The following is an 11,006-nucleotide window of genomic DNA, read 5'->3' on the forward strand; positions in this document are numbered from 1 at the left end:
AGGGGATAATCTTGGGGGTAGGGTGTCTTCTGCCCTGTGGAATTCCTGGAGAGGGATACTAAGAGCTTTTTATTGCCTACAGACTGTAGGATGGCTCTTCTCTGCTGAAGGGTAACCTGGGTAGAGTAACACATTGTGCACTCTAAATAGAAGCCATTCCAGGATTTCACAGAGATGTCAACTCCTAATTTATTCTAAGATTATTTCTTGAACACCTACTTTGAGACAAATTTTATACTAGAGCCTGAAAATACAATGTGTAAGTAAGGCATGAAACCAACCATCTGGTGAAGAATTTGGTCAAATGGACAAGGCAGCACAAGGCAGTGAATGTTATAAGAAATATCGTTTAAGGCCGGGAGCAGTGGCTCACGCCTGTAATCCCAGCACTTTGGGCGGCAGAGGTGACAGATGACCTGAAGTCAGGAGTTTGAGACTAGCCTGGTCAACATGGTAAAAATCAGTCTCTACTAAAAATACAAAAATCAGCCATGCGTGGTGGTGCACGCTTATAATCCCAGCTACTGGGGAGGCTGAGGCAGGATAATTGCTTGAACTTGGGAGGCAGAGGTTGCAGTTAGTCGAGATGATGCCACTCCAGCCGGGGTGACAAGAGTGAAATGCCGTCTCAAGAAAAAAAAAAAAAAGGCTGGGTGCAGTGGCTCACACCTGTAATCCCAGCACTTTGGGAGGTTAAGTTGGGTGGATCACGAGGATCAGGAGTTCAAGACCAGTCTGGCTGACATGGTGAAACCCCGACTCTACTAAAAATACAGAAATTAGCCAGGCATGGTGGCGTGTGCTTATAATCCCAGCTACCCAGGAGGCTGAGGCGGGAGAATCACTGGAACTGGGAGGCAGAGGCTGCAGTGAGCTGAGATTGCACCATTACACTCCAGCTTGGGTGACAGAGCAAGACTCCCTCTCAAAAAAAGGAAATGTAGTTTAAGATGCTATGGGAACAAAGAGAAACATTTAATTCAGCATAGTGGGAAAGGGAGTCGATATAACAGAAAACCTCTGGGAAAATGTATTTGAAACAGAACCTAAGGGATGACTGGGGGATTATTCTCATAAAGGGTAGGGGTATGCTCCAGGAAAAATGCTAGCACTCACAAAATCCCAGCCATGAGACAAATATGAATGTAGTTTCTTCTGGCTGGAGCAAGGAGTGTGATCCCTTAGCAATTCGGGAAACTCTACCTAACATCTCAGGAAAGAGGAGGAAGATCATAGAATGCGGCAGCTGCAAGTAACCTTAGACATCTGTGGGCCCGAGCTCTTCATTACATAGACCTATAAAAAGGGAAGCAAATATGCTCAAGAGATTGTTCCAGGTTTAACACAAATGAATGGCATATGAGAGATGAGAGTTCAGGCCTGACATGTAATCTGAGAATCTGCAAGCTTTTCCTAACTCACTTAGCATCATAAGACATGCAGATCCAGCTGCAACACTTACCATAATGGGACGCACACAGCAAGGGTTTAATAAATACTTGATTAGGGCTTTTTATTAATGAATATGGTGGAGTCAGAACATGACATTGGACTTACGATCTCAATATAGGGATGACTAAGCCACATGTTTCTTGGGCGTGAGAGAATACTAATTATATAACTGTTCTCTGTAGTGTATTTTCTCTGGTTTAGAAGTCTGTAGGAATTGTTTTTATTTTTTTTCCCCTAAAGGCATCTGGTGAGAGAATTACAATTCATTACAACAGTACAATTATGTACTTGTTAACTTTTTCAATACCACGCCTAGATGGATTATCCTGAAGTACCTAAACTGTGTTTGAAAGCATTTGATTTTGAATGAGGACTGTCATAATAAAAATCAACTTTTGGAGAATCTAAAAGTTAGGGCGGCGTCCTCCAGAGTAGCTAAAATAGGTACAGCTCGAGGCTCCTGAGGCTTCCCCAAAAGACACAAGCCACAGTTACTAAGGTGCCAAGGCCAACAAAACAGGCCATCAAATATGGACACCAAACTGAAAGCCGAGGGCAGATGTTCTGAACTGCAGGTGTCGGTGCCTAAGGTGCTACTTCTCACAGACACAGCTTGAGTGAATGACGAAGATTTGTTTACTTAAGTCTGGATGCCAGCCTCCTAAGCAGCCACTATTTCCTGGAACCTGTTCAATGTCGGATACTCCAGTAGTTATGGCTCATTATTTTTTGCCCTCAGTAGTTTTCTGAGATGGGTTTTATCCATCCTGTATTACAGATGAAGAAATGGAGGGGCAATGTGCCAAAAAAAAAAAAAAAACCTCAAGGCTTCACGGTGATTAAAAGGCTTAAAACCCAAGTCCATTTGATTCTAAAACTTATAATCCAAGTGTCACAAGTGTGTGTGGCTTTATGTGTATGTGTGTGTACACACGTCTATGTGCACATTATATGACTTTACAAGTGTGATTTATAGTTATAATCTCTATTTTACTCTTATGAAAAAGTACAAGCCACAAAACTTGATCAATGCTAACATGCAATACTAGCATTTTCAAATTTCTTTCCTCCTACCAATAAAAACTAAGTTGTGTATCTTCCATTTTCAAGCAAACAAAAATGACAATATCAGTTTATAGGACTGCAGAACATAGATTTTACCAAGTCACTTATGTGCAGATATCCTCATATACAAAGGCTTTGGGATTAAACATATTTGGAAAGTGATTGGTAAAATTTTACTTCCAAGATTTTTTTCTAAATAAAAGGCAGTTAAAACTTCCTTAAAAAAAATAAAAATAAAAAGCAAGCTTCCTTTCAATGTTTTCCAGTCAAAAAATTATTAGTAAACAAGGGAGACTATACGTGAATCAGCTGAGTCACAGTTGGAATTTTCCTTTAACAATACTCTATTTAATAAGCTGGTACCCAGAGTGCGTGCCATGCTATTTCAACGTGATAGCAAGACCATGAGGAAGATCAAAGGGAAATGGTCTAGGGAATCTGAACCACAAGACTAAGAACGAGAATTGTATCTGCATTCATACAGCTGCTTCTGTTGTGCCTGCCTACACAGGGAAAGGGTTCACTGTTTTCTATGACCACTTAAAGATTTTAATCCAAGCTTCCTTTCAGTAGCAGAGATCAAAAACTCCAGATATTGCTGGGTTATTAAACAGAGAGATAATATATCTATTAGAGGAGAGGTAACAGCCTAGCGATTGCTCCAGGGAAGCTTTAGCCCTAATGGGACTTAAAATGTGATCAGAGTAAACCTAAAGCAGCAATGGTAATGGTTGGGTGAGGATGCCAGCAAGTCCAATCATTCTAGTACTGCTCAACATTGATAATCACCTCCGCATCCTCCAACACTCCTAATGAACGGATACTTCAAAGATGTTCACAGACGACCCTTCCTCCTGTATAAAACTCTGTGTGCCAGACAGGGTGTAATTAATGCTATTCCCACCACCATCCCATCAAGGTGAATTCAACCTTTTGCGTCCACAGAGTAGAAAAATTGCCCTCTCCTTTCAGTGATGGTTTGTGCTGCTTGGCCAGTGTTCTTCCTGCTGTTGTGATGGCTGTTTTTATTGCTGGGATGAAGCTGGAAAGGTCACCTGCCCTTAGGTCTGTTAATTAACATCTGCTGTACTCCTACTGTTTAAAAGTTTATAATTAAGTTGGGCCACATTTCATTTGGTTAACAATGATCTTTAAATACACTTAAGAGTTTGGACAATGAAAACTTTAAGCAGTTTTTAGTTACACATGTTCTGGGAAGCATTAACTTAGCCAATTCTTTTTTTTTTTTTTTTTTTTTTCTGAGATGATGTCTCACTCTGTCACCCAGGCTGGAGTACAGTGGTGTGATATCAGCTCACTGCAATCTCTACCTCCTGGGTTCAAGTGATTCTCCTGCCTTGCCTCCCAAGTAGCTGGGACTACAGGTGCGCCATGCCCAGCTAACTTTTTGTGTGTATCTATATCTATCTATCTATCTATTTATTTTTAGTAGAGACAGGGTTTCACCATGCTGGCCAGGCTGGTCTCAAACTGCTGACCTTGTGATCCACCTGCCTCAGCCTCCCAAAGTGCTGGGATTATAGGTGTGAGCCACCACGCCCAGCCTAGCCAGTTATTTTCTAAGACAGTCATTTATTGAAAATATGTGACTGAGAAATGGAAACCTTGGTGTGTGAGAATAAGAAATAAATATGAAGCACAGGGCGGTGACTTGAGAGGCAGAAAAGGGCTCTGTGCTTTTAACAAAAAAGGAAGGGGCAAGCATGAAACACAGCAGAGTCTAATGGTAGGCATAACGTTCTATGTAAACTAAAATTCTGTTATTGTAAGGAAACAAAGCTTCACACCTGCCTTCATGTTTCAACTGTCAGTTCACAGTATGGAGTTTCTGGAAGAGAAGCTGTAGTTATACTGTTCATCCATTATTTATCACCATGTCTGTCAGCAGTTGCCTTTATAGTATCATTCCAGGGAATACATGAAAATTAATGATTTCCTTAAGAGTTCTTCTGTCTTCTCCCTGATGTCTTAAAATTTTTAACAAAATCTTTTAATTCACACTTAGAGATAATTCCTAACATGAGTCTACCACAGATGAGAAAACATTGTGCTAAACACACTGCATTCATGCTAAAGTGTAAATGACTGATAACTCTTCAATAAATGAAAAACTAAAACGGGCAATAGCAGGCAGTGTCAGAAGGTATGCGGGAATGTAGAGAACGAACACCAAGGACTGGAAAGATAAATTTCACTTACTTCACAATTGTGTCTCAGGCAGACTCTCTTGTGAGTAGTTCCTACTGCTCCTGAGTCATCATAACGGTTATGAGATTTGGAGTCATTCTCTCTGACAGTGCAATTTGGCTTAAAAATCTGAAATACAGTCTTTATGTGAAGGGAGAGCCATTTGAATTCTTACGTTGACACTGCTTCCCCCTCTTCTCAAAAGACAAACACAATTTAGCATGATGAGTAATCTCCTCTCACAAATGTATTTTTCCTTATGACTCTTCTGCCAATTTGTGGCTTCTTGCCTACTTCTAGTATAATTGAAAGCACTGGCTATGAGAAGGGGTGTTGGCTTGTACTTCCTTCTTTAAGCAATATACTTTAGAATATGCTTCACTTTAGCATAGTATAAATTAATACTACAGTATATCACCTAAATAAAGCCATAACAGTGAGTAACACTGAGTTTCCTTCAGGGTCCTCTGTCATGGGCACAACTTTGAGGTTTTAAAAAAATTCTCCTGGAAACTGTCAATAAGAAAAGTGAAAGCCTCTGGAAACCAAGCTATAAGTTAAATACTCTGCCTTGGTCGCTGTTGGCCTTTTCTGGGGTTCTCACGATGAATCCTTTTTAAGGCACACTGTCCCGTCCATCCATGATGGCTGTGCAGCTGTACCTGACTTTCAGGAGATTCGTTTCCTGGCTAGTGGAGGAAAGAATGTCGGTTTTTCAGCCAAACACTTCTGGTTCAGGATTTGGCTTTGCGCCTATTAGTTGTATAACCTGGAGGAACTTATCTTGCCTTTCTGTTTCCTCATCTGTAATAATGAGGCTAATGTGTCTTATACAGGAATAACTATAAAACGTTACAGTTAAAATCCAATGGCCAGGGGTACCCGGATGTGCAGAGGAGTCTTGCCCAGGTCATGGCAGGACAGTCTGTCTCAGTAAGTGACACTGACCCGAGTAACTGACCTGGTTGGTCTTGCTGCTGGTTCAGAAACTTATTTTCTTGGACTTACTGGTTACCTGTGGGTCGACTTGCATTATCAGCTTCAATCTGTGTGCCTTGAGAGCTGTAACTACATACAGATGCCAAAGTGCCAGTGTATTAACGAACTGCAGGAAAAAATATCAAACATATCACATGCTTGCACCAGTCTAATCACATATTATCTTTTTTTTTTTTTTTTTTTTTTTTGGCATTTCCATTCTTTGTGGTTTCTGGGTTTTGTTTTGCTTTCCTTTTTTTTCCTATTAAAAAAAATACAACTAGGGGAATTTATATGACAAACTATCAGTGTCAGGATGACAGAGGAAAAGAGAAAGAAGGGGAAGGCCAGAGGCATGGGAAGTGAATAAAAAGTGTGGTCCGGATCGCATGGAATGGTCCACAGGGTCATTTACAGCTCCTTAGGAGATAACCGGTCCCTTTGGCATGTGTGTTTGGTGCCTGGTCTTCTGGTCTGCCTGCTCAGACACCCATGGGCAGAGATAGCTGGCGACATGTAAACCTGCCAACGACAAACTCGGGACTTTACAGAAAGACGTGATTCAGTTCCTTGGCTTTATGCTCAGGCATCACAGAGGAGGCAGCCAGCAGCCTTTCTTGCCTAAGAGAAGAGTCCAGAAGAGCAGGAGAGTCACTTTTGAAGACACTCTGGCATCACAGCAGTGAGCTGCAAGCAGCCACCCGCTCATGTGCAGATGTGGCCCTCACCACCCATGCAGGCATCTGTCCAGACACCCCCAGTCAATCTGGCCAAAGGACGGAACATGACAGTCCCTTTCTAGCCACAGCTTCATAGTGTTGTCCATTCTCCAGTCTTGCTTGAACCTTAAAGGTTGGAGGAGATTGGAATCCATTTCCTTTTCATCTCAGCAATGGATGTTCGTTCCCAAGAAGCAAGTAATGTAACAAGGACAGGTTGGCCATCTGGATCCACACTGAAGTTCTTTCAAGTTTCATCCACTTTATACCCAGAGCTCAGGGCAGAAAATTCAGCCAGGGCCAGAGCAAACAGGGTGGCCAGAGTGACGGCTGAGAGAGAAAGTGTCAGCAGCACACTGCAAGGCCAGAGTACCTTCAAGAGCGGGAGAGGGGCATGCGGCAGGTCGAAGCCCCAAGTCAGAGTCTAGGGCAGCGCTGAGTCTGAAGGACACAGCCCGGCCTGCTGGGCTGACAGGGTGGGTCTGATGCCTCCGTGACGGGGCCCCACTGGTTGTATTCTGATGTGGAGGGTGGTGGGTTCCTGCCCTGTTGTGGCCCCTGTTCCTGAACTGAGGCCAGGTTCCATCTCAGTGCTGCAGTCCTGAGGAGCACCATGCTGGCCCACCAGCCAGGCCACAGTCCTCAGCCCCTCTGGGTTCCACAAGAAGGCCCACGGGAGCCACAGTGGCTGGGAGGGAAGGGGCCAGGGAAGGGAGGCTGCATTCTGCTGGGAGAGACTCAGGGAGAGACTACCATGGGCTTGGAAGAAGCTACAGCCCCAAATGTTGCAGAGCCAAAAGGAATAGGATACATTTCTAAAAAGTGACAACAGTCTTGTCCCTATTTTAAAGACAGGATATTGTTGCTGTTGCTTTTGGCTGGTCTTGCTTTTTTCCTTTTAAAACCACTCACATTTAAAAGGTGAAAGGGCTGGGAGACGTAGTCCCCTTTACTTTCATCCTTGGTAGGCACCAGGAGGCCTCAGTTTCATGCTGGCTCCTGCTCTCCTTGTCTGGGCTGTAGTCACACAAAGCAAGGCCAGGGAGGGTAGCAACGGTTCCGCCTTCCCAACAGCAATTCCCTCTCCCCCGCAAAACCAGGGCACAGGTGAGGAGGAGTCCAAAGAGTAAAGTGCACAGAACTCCCTGGAGCAGGTGGCCTGGGGGTGGGTGACTTCGAGAAGGAAGAGGGCTGGGGGACATCAGCCCAGAGCCACAGCTGTGAAACAAACACTGATCCCGGTGATGGGAGCCTGCAGGCCACAGTCCCCTTTCCCTTGGCCTCTGACGCTTCTTCCTGGGACTACCCACTCTCAGCAGCTCTCCAAGGAAAGTCTCGGTCCCAAAGATATGGCCCATCCTGGGGGAAACTTGGATGACCTTCCCTGGCTGCTAATGACTCGTGAACGTGCAGGGAGCAGGATGCCGCAGGAGGGAAACAGTGCATTACAGAAAAACAGTGGACCCCCCAGTTCTGAGAGCAGCGATACTCGCATAACCCTAAAGGCAGAGTCTCTCCTGGGGAAGGTTTGGAGAACATGGTCAGGATCCTACCAGGGAGGCCTGCTGGGGAAAGGAGCTCCTCTGGGTGCGAGAGGAGTTGCAGAGTTGGGGGAAGGGCTGCCGAGGAAGAGAGCCTAAGGCTGGCATTAGGCTGTGTAGGCAGGAGGTGGCTGGAACTGGTTGATGACCTCATATTCTGCCAGGTAGGGCTCGTTCTCCATCTCAGAGAGCAGCTCCAGCGTCTGCTCCTCTTCCTCTGTGGGATAGTGGCAAAGGAGGTTGGCTGCCGTAGCCAGGATTGAGGCTCCACCAGCTCCCACCACGAGGTAGAAGCTAACAGTGAAGGTGACATAGACCTGGGATCCATGGTACTTATGCTGCTGCTGCTGGGCCAGGATGAGTTCAGAAGCCCAATAAGAAAAGCCAATGACAGTGGCACACTGCAGAACAGTGAGGATATGGGCGAAGGCATAGCGACGGGTGATATTCAGAGCGGGATGCTTGGGACCAAAGACATCCAGAAGGAAAGCGGAGAGACAACACAGGATGACCCGCCGGAGCAGCACTGTCTGGGGATTCATGCAGAAATCTTTCAGCAGGTCCGGGTGCACACAGCCCAACACGTCGGAGACCTCCAGCTCCTGGCAGGAACAGGTGCCTCCGTGGATGGGCAACCAGGCGGGCTCGGCGAAGGCAGTGCACAGCGCCGTGATGGACAGGGCGCCAGGCAGGGCCGAGGCCAGGCTGCGCTCCGGCTGCTTGGGCAGAGCGCTGCCTCCCGGGCTCCTCCGCCGGCACCCGCCGGGCCACCCTGTGCCTCCGGGGGCGTACATGCCCGGGGCCGCCCGCCGTCGCTCCGCAGTCGCTGCTGGTGGCCGCCGGCCTCCGCGGGGCGCGCAGAGCCTCGCAGTCCGGTGGAGGAGAGCTGCGCGCCGGGTGCGCTGCAGGTGAGGCCGGCGCGGGGCAGTCGGCAGGCCTGGGGCGGGGATCGCGCCGCTCAGCCCAGTCCCGGGCGTCTTGGCTGCCGGGGGCCGAGTTCCCAGGCCCCAATCCCGCAACGCCTGGACAGGCCCTGGTCCGGTCCACATATTCTCTTAACACAGAGCCACATATAAACACAATGTATTGTAAGTTTGCTCATTAAGTTAATATAGCATAAAAAAACAGTACTAATCATGATTGAAGTTTATTGCCTTTAGAATCTGATAACTGGCTAAATGTACCTGTGTGGTAGGGATCTGTCCAGTGGATGGCGATTCGAGTGCACCTGTCACCACCTGCCTCAGATGCTGCCTGGATAGGATCTGCTGATGTTCTCATGGTGGTGGAGGTCGTTTGTTTATGCTCTGTGGATGAATAAACCCATTATCTCCTCTGCCTGATGATAACTTTTCTCAGGATAGGACGTAATCTTGATTCACCTTCTGCCGACTCCACTGCAGTAACATCCCTCTGTCCTGCAGCCCTGAGATTCTTCCCCGTGTCACTTGTATCGGAGCGATAAATATTCCTGAATGTTCAATTCATGCATTTGTAAAAAATGTCATATCCATTTTTATGGATTTCACTAGTTCAGTTCTCAAAATATTAGTTTGTATCTATAATTACTGATGATGAGCTTGCACCATTCTTTGTACGCCAATTTTTTAAATGAAGCAAAAATGCTTAGGACGATGTCTGATGTAGAGTTGGTGCTCCGTGATAGTGACTATCAGAAGAGCTGTTATTTTTCTGTGGTTGATGAAATGAGATTTTAATTCCCTACACTGAAACTACCACATATGGCTGATCTTCTATGCGGGTAAATTTCTGTGTCTCAGTTTCCTAATTTATAAAGTGGGAAAAAATGACAGAAACTACCTTACAGTGTTTTGTTGAAATTAAGATAATGCAGCGTGCTTAGTATACAGAGTTCCTGGAACATAGTGAATAGCCCAAAATGTTAACTTCTATTTTAATGATACAAACATGTGGTGGGGTTGGTGGTGGTGGTGGTATTCTGGTTATTATCCAGAGAAGGCAGGGAATACTATGGGCTAGATAATTGAAAAGAGGTGGTACTAAAAATGCCTGTTGCACAAATCTGATTAGAGTGTATCTTCTCCCCCATGATCTGAGGATAAATGCTTTAGGCATTTGATGGTTTTCATAGAAAAGACAGTTGAGAGTTAATAAGATGAAATGGTGATTGTTTCACATAAGGTGAGCTTAGGCAATGTTGGACAACAGCTCAGAGGCTACATGCTAAGATTGTTACACTCCAAGATCTGACCTTCTTCTCTGAAACTCAGAGTCGAAGACAGAGACATGCGTACAAATGGCACACATGAAAGAGTCAATCCTCAGAATGCCAGCATATTAATATACCACAGGGTATGCAACCAAGAACCAAAACGCAGCGCCACCATGGTCATCATCGTCTCATTGTGATCACACTAGGTGGGAAGGTAACTTGCAGATGGAAGCCACTGTGTTAACTCTCTAGGACAAATCAGTGCTACAGGAACCAGAAACAAGAAGTCAATTAGAGTAGCACATTCTCACCTAAGTCTGGGATTCAACGTGGATAGTCAGTGTATCAGAACTCCCCTGGGGCTTTTTCAAAATATTTTAACTAACTTCAGGCTATCTAGATTTAGATAAGTTAAAGAGGATGAAATCCCATGATCTCATTAGACTCTCGTGAACTACCAAATAAAATGACAAAACTGATTAAGCCTTGAACAAAAATAAAGAGAATTAGACAAAACCAGAGTTAAATGCCATAAGAAAAATGAATCTAGGCCGGGCGCGGTGGCTCACGCCTGTAATCCCAGCACTTTGGGAGGCTGAGGCGGGCGGATCACGAGGTCAAGAGATCGAGACCATCCTGGTCAACATGGTGAAACCCCGTCTCTACTAAAAATACAAAAAATTAGCTGGGCTTGGTGGCGCGTGCCTGTAATCCCAGCTACTCAGGAGGCTGAAGCAGGAGAATTGCCTGAACCCAGAAGGCGGAGGTTGCGGTGAGCCGAGATCGTGCCATTGCACTCCAGCCTGGGTAACAAGAGCAAAACTCCGTCTCAGAAAAAAAAAAAAAAAA

The 11,006-nt window shown here is 45.4% G+C and overlaps 1 pseudogene; it reads right to left on the minus strand.

The window, feature by feature from the left end:
* Positions 1-7,955: 7,955 nt before the first annotated feature.
* LOC116538237 lies at positions 7,956-8,958 on the minus strand (annotated as a pseudogene).
* Between the last annotated feature and the right edge of the window lie 2,048 nt (positions 8,959-11,006).

Source organism: Sapajus apella, unplaced genomic scaffold, assembly GCF_009761245.1.
Source record: "Sapajus apella isolate SASKATOON/1434 unplaced genomic scaffold, GSC_monkey_1.0 scaffold118, whole genome shotgun sequence".
Classification (NCBI taxonomy): domain Eukaryota; kingdom Metazoa; phylum Chordata; class Mammalia; order Primates; family Cebidae; genus Sapajus; species Sapajus apella.